This window comes from Diabrotica undecimpunctata, chromosome 4, assembly GCF_040954645.1.
Source record: "Diabrotica undecimpunctata isolate CICGRU chromosome 4, icDiaUnde3, whole genome shotgun sequence".
Classification (NCBI taxonomy): Eukaryota; Metazoa; Arthropoda; class Insecta; order Coleoptera; family Chrysomelidae; genus Diabrotica; species Diabrotica undecimpunctata.
In genome coordinates, this window is record NC_092806.1 from 117,765,715 (window position 1) to 117,779,007 (window position 13,293).

Sequence of the window (13,293 nt, forward strand, 5' to 3'; positions counted from 1 at the left end):
TCTGGCTAGAAAGGGATTGATGGACATGATAGGCAAAAAATCCACATACATGTATCAAGGGCACAGATTTTTTAGGTGATAAGATAACAAACTATAATCCACTTATTAAAGCAAAATAAATGTTTTTACCAATCTTATCTCTACTTTTATATAAAAAATTAACTTGAAAGAATAGGTAAAAAAGCAATGATAATCAAAAGAAGTTATTTTAAATTAAGGAGATACCTACTTAATAAATACATTAATTTGCCAAAATAAAGTAGTAGGAACATAATATGTAATTGGTAATAACAAAGTTTAACCACAAACACATTTTCTTTTTTATACTATGGTAATAAGGTAATAAGTAGATTTTTTTTTACATCTAAACTTTTTCCAGAGGTTATTAAAAAGCTTGTGATATCTCCACTGAATTTTGGTTTTTCAGGAAGAAATATTTGTAATTCCTTTTTGTGAAAAGATATTAGATGCTTCCTGGCGTGTTTCTGTTGTTTATTTTCATTTCAACCTTTCTATGTAGGCACAATTTATACAAAGCAATTTGGGATGCATGAATTATTTCGAAAAACTCATCAAATTTGCTTATAGGTCAATTAGATCTATAACTCCAACGCTCACTACACCGACTAGAACTATTTAAATCTTTGTCCCTCATGTCAAATTGTAAACTTGTCACTCCGGGAACAACAAGGATTAGATGAAAAATAAATTATTACATTAGACTCAAAGGAAAGCTCAATTGGGAATGAAGTTAAGTAATATCGAAAAAGTAACTACTATACTACTAATTACTTTATGTTCGGTTACTATCCAATACCCTAAGTATCTAATAACAAACCGAGAATTATATATCGTTACTTCATTATTCTAAATACTTCGCTATTTGCTTTACACGGTAGGCGACATTATCTGTTATTAATAATTTGTCTCATTAGTTTTGAATATTAGCCGCGCTCTTTCAGCAAATTTTGTTTAACCGAATGATCTCATCGCACACTCAGCAGAAACAATTTATAAATAGTCTTAGGTCCATAAGATTTGTTTATTTAGATTCCTCCTGACTAAATTATAATGGGCAAAAAATTGAATTATTAAGTGGGTGTCCATAACAATTATATTTTTTATTAGCTAGGGTAACATATTTAAAAAATATTGATACGACATTACTTGCGTCTCAATGTCGCAATGCAAGAATATTATTTTTATGATTAGAGTGCTCTGAATACAGTGACGTAGCATATCATGAAAATTAAAAAAAAATTGTTAAATTATATTTATTATGGTTTTCGTAATTTGACATTGAATTAAAGATTTTAAAGAAATAACTTTTAATAAGGTGATAATATTGATAAATAAATACAACAGTAATAACCAACTTTATCTAGCAAATAGACAAATATTCATATTAATAATTTGAATGTGTTACATATTAATAAAAATAACTGCTCAAGTATGTCTTTAAATGGTATAAGTACTAGACCATCAGTATCATAAGCACGATTAGTTCCTGAGTAGGCAATTAGTTACAATGAAGTACTTAATCAGTTTGCTCGCTATTTATCTGTTCGTGGGTAAGTTTATTTTTATATTAGTTTTTCCGGCAACGTTTTAAATCGTCAATCCATCGTGTTGATAATATGCTTGGGTAATCATCATTTTTGTCCATTTCTTATCTGTCATTTGGGCCACGTGACTGTCTAGTTTCGTTTCAGTGTTACTATTCTCTCTTTAGCATCAGCTACTCCTGATCTTCGTCGTAGCTGGGATTTTGACGTCTTGTCTTGTAGAAAAATGGTTAACATAGCACGCTCCATAGTCCTTTGAGCCACACGGATCTTTTACACTGTTCTCTTTGTCGTGGTCAACGTTTCTGCTCCGCAAGTCAACACCGGCAACAAAAATTAATTAAAGATTTTTCTTTTAAGACATATTGGGAAGTCTGATGATTTCAAAACATGACTTAACTTTCCAAAGGCTGCCCAAGTCAGTCTGATACAACGGTGAAGCTCAACGATTTGATTATCTTTTCCTTTGCGAATCGCGTAACCTAGGTATTTTTATTATACTATGCATATATTATCACTGACGACAAGATTTATCACCATCTGGATTTTAAACATATTAATTTTCAATCACCCTTCTAAAGAAGCAAGGTAGAGCTAATTTAGAAATTCTTTAATCCCATCTATCCCATCAGCTATTAGCACAAAATCATCTGCAAACATCAGATGGCTAAGCTTTTCTCAGTTCATATCTATGCTCTTGTTAGCCAGATTTGCCCTTTTACATAGATATATATTAAAAAAGCGTAGTGAATCGTTTTGGGTGAAATTGTGTCCCCCTGACGTACTCAATAATGTACAAGGAATTTTTTGAGTTTGGCAATCACCCACTCTAACTGTGGTGTGTTGGTATATGTCTTCTTCTTCATGTAGTGCCTATCCGTTTTGGATGTTGGCGACCATTATGGCAATCTGTATTTTACAAACTGCGGCTCTAAAAAGATTTGTGGTTGTTGTGTTTAACTACGTACGTAGATTTTTCAGCCATGAAATTCTTCGCCTTCTTGGTCCTCGTTTTCCTTCTACTTTTTCTTGAAGAATTAATTGCAGCAACCCATATCTTTCGCTGTTCCTCATGATGTGACCGAAGTATTCAATTTTGGCTGTTTTTATTGAGGCTAACAACAATATTCCTTTTTGCATTCTTAATAAAACGTCCTGGTTAGTAACGTGGTCCGCATAGGATATCTTCAAGATTCTACGATAAAGCCACATTTCTTGCGGGTAGCGTCTGTGAGAGTCCAGGACTCAACTCCGTACAACAGTATAGGAAAGATATAACATCGTAGTAACCTGATTTTTATGGTTACTTTTATGATACATTGGTATATGTGTTTAATTATATTTATATACCGATAGTCAATTCGGCGTTATGTCACTATTTCCAACATTTTTTGTTAGTTTATGGTTCGAATGGCCTTTTCATAATCCACAAATATTAAAGGTAGTGGTTTATTATATTCAGTACACTTTTCTATAAGTTTTTTATTACCACTAGATGATAATATGTTCCACAGCCTTTTCTAAAACCCGCCTGTTCGCGCACGAACTGATAAAATTCCAATTTATTTTCTAATTTTAATTATTATTTGTGTAAAAAGTTTATAAATATGGAAAAGTAGACTTATGGAGATGTACTTTTTGAGGTCGATGGTATCGTTTTTTTATGAACTAGAAAAATGTCTGCGTTATACCACTGAGTTGGTGTAACTGCTTCCTGCAGACATATATTGAATAGTTTGGCAAGGGCATGCCATATTCCTCCTGAAGACTTACTGATTTTCATTTCTTGCACTGACTTCGAACTTCATTTAGTGGTATGTCCGATAAAATTTCAGATCCCTGATTAATTATTTTGGTAATGGTCAACTCTGGATACATTGCTGTCCTTTTTGTAGTTGGCTATAAAAACGCTCTACAGTGTTCATAATCTATCTAAATTTTCAGTGAATAGTCCCTGTTCATTTCTTAGTTTGTGGATGTTTTTTCTTCCAATGGACATGTGTGTTCTGTCTGAGTACTTTCAAACTTTTCTTTTCTATAACACTACATATTTCCATCGTGTTGTACCATATCAGATCAGTTCTAACCTTGTTTTTAATTTTCTTGTTTTAAATTCTTAGTTCATTTTGTTATGATCCTGATTTTCTCTAAGTGTTCTTCTCTCTTGTAGAAGATGTTTTGTGTTGTGGCTTAATTTTTTTTTTGTTTTCGGCTCGAGGATAGCATTTTTTTTTCAGCTTCTTTCTATTTTCAATTAGCTGCCTTATAATAATAATTACACATTTTGTTCATTTTCCTTTCATACCCTTCGGATATTCCTATGATTACTTGATCATCCACGTAATTCAGCGTAAATAGATGTCCTCCAACTGTTCTTGTTCTTTTCCAGTTTTCCAAAACTCTTTTTAAATACATATATGTCAAATAAAAGTCGAGAACTACACCCCTCTTGCAAGTACTTTGTTGGTTGTACTGGTTGTGAAGAGGAGCAGACATTCTTAACATACGCCTGATTTTTGTGCGTGCAATGTTTTCATTACTATAATAAGGCTTGGATTTATCTGTATATCCTGTAGCATTTTCCATATTTATTTTTAGATCGATCTTTTTCTAAATCGATAAATGCCAGATGCATTTAAGTTTTTTGAGGTCAGTTTATCTGTGTCAGTTTCCTTTAAAACAAACAGACTCTTTACTTATATTTATAGGTTTTGTCATGCTTTCCGATTTTCTTTTAATGATTGTGCTCTTCTTCTTCTTCTTCTTAACATGCCATACACCAAAGTGCGTAGGCGACTATCTCATTACTAGAATTCTGTTCTTGGCGGCGTGACACAGCTCGCCTGTATTGTGTATTCCTGTCCATTCTTTAATATTTCTTAACCAGGATAATTGTTTGCGGCCGGCTCCTCTCCTACCTTCGATCTTCCCTTGTAGGATTAACTGAGGTATTTCATATTTTGCTCCTCTCAATATGTGCCCAAGGTAACCAATCTTGCGTTTTTTAATTAATTTAAAGAGTTCTCTTTCCACGCCGGCTCTCTTAAGGACGTCATCGTTTCGAACTCTATCCACCCAAGGTATGCGCATCATTCTTCTTAATGACCACATTTCAAATGCTTCAAGTTTGTTGATAGATGTTTTTTTCAAAGTCCACGTTTCCATGCCATAAAGCAAGATGGACCATATGTAGCACTTGACCATTCTGTAGCGTATTTCGAAATGTAGGTTTTGATTACATAGAAGCGGTCTGAATTTCACAAAAGCTTGTCTTGCCATTTGTATTCGGGTTTTTATCTCTTGTTGTGGATCCGATTGGTCATTGATTGTGGTATTGACACTTAGATCTCCGTGATTGGATCTATTTTATTTTCTTGGTTGGTGTAATTTCTAGAAGGGTGCTATAGTGTTATAACCATATAGTATTGTTTCTTCATACGCCATAGTAAAGTTTTTAAATGTAATATTAAAAAAAACAAAAACTAATTACAAAATAATTTTGTTATTTCCAGGTTTCTTCGCCCAAACTGAAAGCTCAGTGATTACAACACCATTAGGCACTCTCAATTTGACCCAATATGATCCAATTAGCTTAATTAAGAACTACATTCCTAGTCTTTAAAATATTTGTTAATATATTAAATATGTGAAATTATTTTTTATTTTTTTATTAACAGCTATTAGAAGTTTATAGAAAAAATCTTAAACTGAAAATTAAGGTGGATAAACTTGTAGTTAGAACAGAACAAGATCATAAAACAACAGAATTTGCAAAAATAATGCAGTCATAAGTATATGATATGTCGGCATGAAAATATACCTAGCCGAACAAAAAGTATAATAATTATCCTTTGATTACTGAACATACAACATTTTGGTTTATGCATAAAAAACAAAGATAACTCTGAAATACAAAAAGATTGGGGGACATACCCTAGACAAAAAACAAAGCACTATAATGCACTAAATACATATGGAAAAAAAATTAAAAATAAAATCAGGTATATTTCCTTCGTTCACTCATTCAGGTTTTAAATTAAGTTAATAAAGCCTTAGAAAGAATTCTGCTTATTTTCATCTCGCCGGCACCGACTTTAAACTTTATTTAACTAACTTTAGACACTTAAAACTCGATTTCTGCTTGGCTGCTAAATGGTATTTCTTTAAATGAGAATATTAACTTGTGCACTTAAATGACTGTTACACTTAGCTGGTATTATCAGACATTTCTGATAACCTTTTTTCCAGCTTTCACCGATAAGATCACCGATCTTTTTCCCTCCGCTTTCAAACCAAAAATGTCTTCCGATCTGAAATTTCTCCCACAACGAGACACACTCTGGAGGAGTCTTAAGTGCTTTATTTTTTTAATTCGTAGTAAAAAGAACAGCCAATCATTTGTCTCCCTTATTCGGAATTGCGCAATTATTTTTTAAAATTTCTATAGGCAGAACTAGGACAAAACGAATTGAAAAGTTAGATGGTAATTTAAACACGGAAGCTACACTTCATAATATAAACAAATTTAAAGTTGTTAATCCTAATATTTTTAGAACACAAAAGGATATAAACCAGTTTCGGTTCTTAGGATTAAAAGAGTGAAAAGAAAACGCTACAACCGATAAACAGCGTCATGTTAGGACTGCAAACTATGTAAAGGAATCGGATAATAAATATAGGTACATGGGACGTACATACCCAAAATGATAAATGTGATTATCCACAAAGTTAACAGAAAATATATCTTACTATAACAAAGGAAATCAAGAAAAAGGGAGGAGTCTCAGAAAACCTGGGACAAGACAACCATTTTTTCTCAGGTGTTCCTAAAGAGACGCGAGCAAAAAATGGAGTATCTATTATAAAACATAAAAATTGCGTAAAAAGATAACTTCGTGGGAAGCAATCTCTTAAAGAATAATTAAGACAACGAGTGATGACGAACATATTGCTACGAAAGATACTTTTATCAACAGCTAAATACTAAACTAATTTATTAAGATAAGGACAAGAATGGTAAAGAAGCAGGTAATAAAAATGGAGAAAGACATATCAATATGTACTCAAAACAACTTCATTATCATAATCTTTGGCACGACAATCCTCTGTGGCCTGCTCTACGGCAGATCCTGACCTGATCTAAGATTCTGTTCGATTTCTGGCAACATGTTGCCATCTTCTGATGTCTAGTATCCCTAAATCGGTCTCAACTCCATCTAACCACCTAATTCGCGGTCGGTCTCCACTTCTTCTTTCTATAGGTGTGCCTGTTGTTTTTTTTTTGTTGTTTAATCATGTTTTTAATGAACGTTACGACATCTGGCTCACTAAAGATTTGGATAAAATCTAAATTAAATATTTTGCGCTACTGCCCTTGATCGTTTATAACTTTAAATATTTTGCTGCGGAGTATCTTACGCTCGAAAATTCCCAGATGTCTTTCATTGTTTTGGGTTAGAGTCTGTGTTTCCGTCCCGTATGTGAGAACCGGCCTCAGCAGTGTTTTGTATATAATAATTTTAGTTTTTCTTTGGATATTACTTCTGTTTCCCATTCCTCATTTGCTATAGGATCCTTAGTAACCAACATGTACTTGGTTTTGCCTTCGTTGATGACTAGACCGACCTGTTCCGCCGCCGTTTCCAATTCTAGGAAATATTGCTCAACATCTCGCTTGCTACGTCCTATTATGTCAATGTTATTAGCGTATGCTAAAGGCTGATTTATAAACTTTACGTTGGCGTTGGCGCTGGCGTTCGCCGTTGACCTTGGAGCTGGCTATCATAGACTGAATTTATAAACTTTCGGTTGGCGTTGGCGTTAAAGATCACATCTAAATTTCTAACCTTATATTTTTGATTTGGTATTATTAATTTTTGCTTGAAAATTAATACAATGGAAAATGAAAATGCTCGGCCTTTGTTAGGTGCAGTGGCACTTCTACTTTGTATTCGAGCAGCACTGAGCGTTCGAAATAAAAGACAACGTCGATACAAATGGAGGCCCATTAACCAGAACAGAAAGACAAGAGATAATTTTAATTATTATAAAAATATGAAAAACTGGGAGATCCAGCAGTTTTTTAAATATACCAGGATGCAGGTTCCAGTATTTGAAAAATTGCTGTAAATGCTAAAACCATTATTAAATTCTATCTTAAAATATATTATTAAATAAATATAAATTATTTAAACTATTTTAGTTTATAAACACGTGGAAACAGAAACATTAACAAATAATTTAGTTTGATTTGTTTGACAAACCTTGTCACTTTTTCGGTATTGCTATTGGCTGCGATGACAAAGATAGTTTTTTTATGTTCTGTGATCGTGACTACAATCCCAGAAGGGTTGGTGTATTCTGTGCTACAACGGCCAACGGCAAAAGATAAAGTTGGTTCATCTTGAACGGAACCGAACGCCAACGCCAACGGCGAACGATGTTTATAAACAGACATACGAGTTTCCCATTTGACCATGTTGTAATGTTGACCATGTTGGCGCCAGCGCCAACGCCAACGTAAAGTTTATAAATTAGCTTTAAGATTTGTATCGATCTATTGTAAATAATACCGCCGTCTCTAATTCGTGTGTCTTGGACTGCCTTTTCCAACCATCCATTCGTGTGTCCATCATTTATTTCGACTGATTGAGAATTTTCTCCCTGTATCCTCACGCTGGCGTTTTAGATAGATATTGTCTCTTGTTAATCGGATAAGTTTTTCTGATATACCAAACTCACGCATTAATTGGTATAGTACTGTTCTCTTGACTCAAAACAACTTAAAAATGTTAAATGATTACTTCCGATAAAAAGAAATATCCAAATATACGTGGAGAAAAAATCGACCATTGATTACATAGTAGAAAAAAAGATCCAAAATCTAAAATTACAAAAGGAAAAAGAGTTTTTAAGACTAGGGGACCGATCAGCGATCACTACCTGCTTAAAGCAAAGACATATGTCAAAGGTACAGGACAAACATACATGTGAAAGCGTGGAAGCACAAAAATAATACATTTAAAGAAAATATCAACTTGGCTATATGGGAACTCGTAGGACATCAAGAAAACAAAACAAAAAGCCTTATTTATGGGATGAAGATTGAACAATACATAGAAGATAAAAAAAAGTACGAAACAATTTTAGGTCGAAACTTCACAGAAAGATTGCCCAGAACAAAAAAAGAACGAAACGTAGATAATACCTGAAAGCAGATACGAACTCATCGCTCATTATGTACCTTACCCCCATCTAGAATGACATACTATAGTCCAGTCGTCAGAGATTTGACCTCTAAAAATCATACGAGTATGCTGAATTGTCAATTTTGGGACTCCAAAAAATATGCAAAAGAGTTTATTACTCCTACCCCCATCTTCTCTCTAAAACGTCCCCTCAGAGGAGGGAGGAAATGGAAAAAACCAATTTACCAAAAATCTGTACGCCGTAGAAAAAAATGTTTCAAATAAAAACTGTAGCTGAGATAATTCTGAACAAAAATGTTTATTAGCACTTTTTGTGTAGAATGAAGAGTTCCCTCAGAAACAACGCTTGAAGCGACCGGTGATTTTCAATGTCAGGCGCCCGAAATTAATTTTAAACAAAATTTGTATCAACATCTACGGTAAAAATTCGTATCAACATCGACGGTAAAAATTCGATATCTTTTGATCACTGTTCTATAGAGAAAAATAAAAAGCGTTTTAAAGCTAAGCGTCCATAGGTCTACATCGGATTAATTTTTCATACTGTGTCCACTGTATCAGCAGCGATCGGATTTGTCGACGCGAGTATGCCGGCTTATTCCCAACTTAAAATTTTAAGTTGATTTGACAAATAGATTATTATTATTAAGTACTAATTTGTAAAATTAAAAGAATAATTCTTATAATTTACGTGTTTTATTCACTTTGTAAATATTCAATTTTACACTTCTCTCAGTAACATCATTAACAACTCTAATAGGTGTAATTAGAAAAATGTGTTGTTTTTTTAACGAGAATAATTTTCAGAGTAAGATACTTAAGATATCTTGAGAAAGACCAATAAACATGAAAAATTAATAATATTTATGATATTAATCCCCATAATAAACTTATCATGGCATGTAATATATTTTTTCTGAATATACCTATATATAAAATAAAAGTTAAAACTGGGTTTTAGAGATGTGTAGTTCACCATCGAAATAGTTCAAATGAACGATTCTTTCAACTGAACTAATTGAACTAGTTCATTAATTTTCATAGAACTAGTTCACTGCGAACGATTTGCATTATAAATTGTGTCTGTAAACTTTTAAAGAAGAAAATAATGAATGAATGAGATCATATATTTATTATTTTGAGAATGGGATGGACTGACTAGTTTAAAAAAAGAAGTGTCGATTAGCCTCAGATAGATCATAATTCTTATGAACGTGAGAATAACATAAACAGTCTTATCTTAATATCATAATGGTTCGGATCTTATGCCCATGTATTGGCTTGAACGTTGACATGCTGTGTTGTTTCTCGTATTGTAATTTTGAAATAACAATTTTAAGTTGTGGTTAAAATGATTGATGCATCTACATAAAATATAATTTTATGTAAAAGTGAGAATGAATATGTGTTACTTAATGTTCCTAGAAAATTCACTGATTTTTTTTGTAAGGTTCTTTTAGAAATAAACTAATATAGATACCTATGAGTTTAAATATACGTAAATATAAAAATAAATCATACGTGAACCATATTTATATTTAAAACGGTTAATAAAAAACAAATCTTAATAATTTTTTGCAAATAAAAAAAATGTTATTTGCAAAACATTTGAGAAATAAATTTGTTGTAAAAACAACCTGTATATTGTAATCGTCAGCTATCGTGTTAACGTGTGTGCGACTGACTCCCTATATCAGGGACCCGCTCCTCCCCCGCTTTATATAACTTAGGACTAGGACAGACAGTGCCAATTTGCCTCTCGGCAAGAAAAGGCCGTGTGTGTGTGATCTCGAAAATGTGCATGGTGCGTAAGCGATAAATGCGCTTGTAAACCCGGTGTTTTGTGTTAAAACGTATATAGTTGGTCTCTCTCAATTTTATCATTTCATGTATATCTGTTACTGCCTCCCCGCACTCACTGTAAAGCTAATATTTGTATAACTCTTTATGTAACTGTCAGAATTGCGATAATTGTCAATGTTTGAACCAGCCCTTAAGTCTATTGTGTAAATAAATCGAAGGAAAATACATTTTAATTGTTTTATTGCTTCAGTGGTCCTTGATAAATATTTTGAAGCAATTAGGTGTTCAAATACGCCTCTCTTAAATGTGGATAGTTTGGCAACAAGGTTTACCCTTTCCACCATTTGTGGTCTCTTCGAACCGCATATTGTTTATCGCAATTCCTCTTCCGATTTATCTTCATAAATCAAATTAATTTTCTCTTATTTAATTCTCTTCCCGTAAAAATTAAAATAAATATCGTTACTGAGTGCTCTTCACAAAATAAAACGTATAAGATAAACAATCTCACGGCACATGGAACATTACGTCACCACGCAAGTGTTTGAAGTGTTTCCACCCAACAATCTTAGATGTTAGATTTATCGCTCTTCGAGGTGCATCTCAAGTGAAATTGCTGACAAGAAACATGTGATGTGACTATGGATTTTTATGGATTTTTTAGATTCATGTCTATTTGGTGAGTTCGTTCCAAAATATATTTTTATAATCACGGTACAGGGACATTCAAAAGTTCGAACGCATATTATTAGTATACAGGACGAGTTTATATTTCGCAGGATTCGTACAGACATTATTTTCTGAGACTCTTGTTTATTATACGGGGTGGACTAAGCTGTATTTTAGACTCTAAAATTGTTTATTTTTCGTGTATCTCTCATAGATAAATATCTCGCAAAGCTTTCGATACATCTCTAACCGCAATGGATCAATTAAAGAAACAACGCAAACCGTTGAAATCAAAAATCTCTCGTATCTCTAATTGGTTAAGGGATAACTCTACTCAAGAAACGGATCCCTTGCAGTTCCAACTCCGTCGTACTGAATTAACGAATTGTTACGCCAAATATGATGACCTCATGGATCAGATTGAGGAACTGGACGAAGACAACACTGAAGAACGTGATAGGGAAGAAATTGAAGAAAAGTACTTCTCAACTCTGGCAGGTCTTCAACATAGAATGGAGATGCTCCAACCTCCTTCACACCAGTCCAGTTCCACTTCTCCACGTTTAGCTAGTGCTAAAGTGACTCTTCCCGAAATTAAAATTCAAATTTTCTCAGGATGCTTCTCAGAATGGAGTGCATTCTATCAGCTCTTCGAGACGTTAATTATTAATAACCCGGAACTCAACAACGTCCAGCGCTTTGTTTATCTCAAATCTTTTCTACGCAACGAACCTCTCCAGTTGGTAGAAAACATCCAAGTTTTAGAAGAAAACTTCCAAATCGCGTTATAGACTCTTCGAAATCGCTACGAAAACAAATCGCGCGTAATTAGTTTGCTTATACAGCGTCTTTTGAAAGTTCCATCCTTAGTCAAAACTAATGCAAAGGCCTTACGTGAATTTTTGGTCACCGCAAAACAGACCTTACTCGCGCTAAAAAATATGAATGTACCCATCGAGCATTGGGATCTCTTATTAATAGAAATATTTTTGCAAAAAGTGGACTTTACTACTCACCGGTCTTTCGAATACGAGTTAGGGTCAAAAGATATTCCTACGCTAAATCAATTCTTTGATTTTTTAGAAAAAAAGTGTGACATTATGGAAAAGTTAAACTCCTCAGATAATAACGATAAAAAAGTTATTAAAACAAACTCTAAAACGGTTCTCTTCTCTTCGGCAAGTAATAAAAATAACTCATACTCCAAAACATGCGTATTTTGTAATAATGCTACACACACTATTTATGCATGCACAAAATTTGCTAATCTTTTCTTACAGGATAAGTATAAATTTGTTAATGAAAACAAACTATGTCGCAACTGTTTAGGAACTAAACACTTTTCACAAAATTGTTCGTCTCAACGTTTATGTGGTATATGCAAGAAAAGGCATCACACACTCTTGCACAATGACCATGAAAATAGCTCTTCTTCTAGTAGATCTTTTCAACGACAAAATCACGCAACCTCTCGCAATGTACAAAACACTTGGTCTGATGGTGAAGCCGGTCCAAGTAATTCTGTCTCTCTCTCTGAATCTCAAACCTCTCAGGTGTCAAATGTAATGACTTCTCTTTCTGCTCTGTCAATAAAGCAGGATGTTCTGCTGGAAACCGCTCTAGTCACTATTTATTCAAAGCATGGCGTACCCATACACGCTAGATGTATTTTAGATAGTGGATCTCAGTCGTCATTTGTCTCTAAAGATTTGGTTCAAAAATTAAATCTCTCTCCTTACAGCAAAAGGTTACAAATCTCTACTATCTCTGAACATAGTTCATTCTCGAACAAAATGGTCGATCTAGAAATTTTTCCATACAAAAGAAATGGTAATGGTTTCAAAATCTCCTGTGCTATTTTAGACAACATAACTTGTAGACTCCCCCAGGTATCCATAAACAGAAGTAAATTTAATATCCCCTCTACAGTCACTCTCGCAGATCCCACCTACTCTGTCCCTGGAAATATAGATCTTCTTCTTGCCAGTGACATATATAGCGAATTGTTATCGGATGGTTTAATACGTTTAGGTAAAGGACTCCCTGTT

General features: G+C 33.6%; 1 protein-coding gene and 1 long non-coding RNA gene across 2 annotated transcripts in view; one reads left to right on the forward strand and one right to left on the reverse strand.

The window, feature by feature from the left end:
- Top3beta (DNA topoisomerase 3-beta) overlaps positions 1-13,293 on the reverse strand; it is a 100,371-nt gene that overhangs the window by 51,336 nt on the left and 35,742 nt on the right. The window lies entirely within an intron of this gene.
- LOC140439906 (uncharacterized) lies at positions 1,415-5,221 on the forward strand. The gene is made up of 2 exons (XR_011950749.1): positions 1,415-1,571; positions 5,078-5,221. It is a non-coding gene; the product is annotated as an uncharacterized lncRNA (long non-coding RNA).